This window comes from Acyrthosiphon pisum, unplaced genomic scaffold (genome assembly GCF_005508785.2).
Source record: "Acyrthosiphon pisum isolate AL4f unplaced genomic scaffold, pea_aphid_22Mar2018_4r6ur Scaffold_20717;HRSCAF=21917, whole genome shotgun sequence".
In the NCBI taxonomy this organism is placed as follows: domain Eukaryota; kingdom Metazoa; phylum Arthropoda; class Insecta; order Hemiptera; family Aphididae; genus Acyrthosiphon; species Acyrthosiphon pisum.
Window position 1 is genome coordinate 5,592 of NW_021770106.1, and position 1,076 is coordinate 6,667.

Sequence of the window (1,076 nt, forward strand, 5' to 3'; positions counted from 1 at the left end):
AATACGATCGGACGCTTGTTCAGACATGTCCGATCCGGCACCGTTCCGTGCCCAAACTTGTCCGAGCTCGGACAGAAAATCGGTCAGCGACAATATTTTTTTGACCGGAGAGAGCTCGGAAAGCTCGGAACGGACGTGTGTGAATACATCCATTTAAAAACAAGAAGTTCATATTTCCGAGTAAACGGATGCCATGACGGAACGGACCCGGATCGGATTCGGATCGGACGTGTGTGAAAGGACCTTTTAAGCGGTAATTATTGAACTTGGAAAAGTGTCTAGTCGTAAGTCAGGCGATTCAAGTCGATCGTACGACACAGCCAGCCAGGTAGGCAATCCGAGGATCGCAGACGACGCCCCGGGCGTGTATGTCGGGTTCTGGAGTGTGTGTGTTGAAATCGGAAATTCGGATTCTGAGTTTGAATGTCTGGTTCATCTCGGGTGAAAGTCGATTCCCGAACGGACAATCCGCTTGCGGCGGATCGGATGCAGTGGGAGTGTGAGTCGCTCGTATGCAAGTAGCTAGTCAGGTAGGCAATCCGACTATGTCGGATCGCAGACCCCCCGGGCGTGTATGTCCGGTTCTCGTATGTGCTGAAATCGGAAATTCGGATTCTGAGTTTGAGTGTCTAGCTATCAGTCATCTCGGGAGAAAGTCGATTCCCGAACGGACAATCCGCCTACAGCGAAAAGTGCTCGAAATGTAATAAACTGTTGTTAAAGCACAGGGCCTTGAGTTACTTAAGTACTAATGTAATAAAGTAATAATTAAATCAAAAAGTACAGTTGTATATTTAATGTCAATTGTTTAATAAACTATATTGTAAGCATTTTTGTCAAACAGATATTAGTTAAAACAATAGGAGCGCAGTTTAAAATATGTTTAGTCATAGCAAAAGAATAGTTCTTAAGCAGTGATCAAAGTTATACAATTAAACAGTTAAGTCAAATTACAAAAGGGAAAACTAATAAGTGAAATAAAAGTGTTGTGTAGAGAGATATGTACACATATATCAAACATTTGTTTGTAAGTGAAAGTAAAACTAAATATTAGTTTAGGGCAATCATTAAAAATC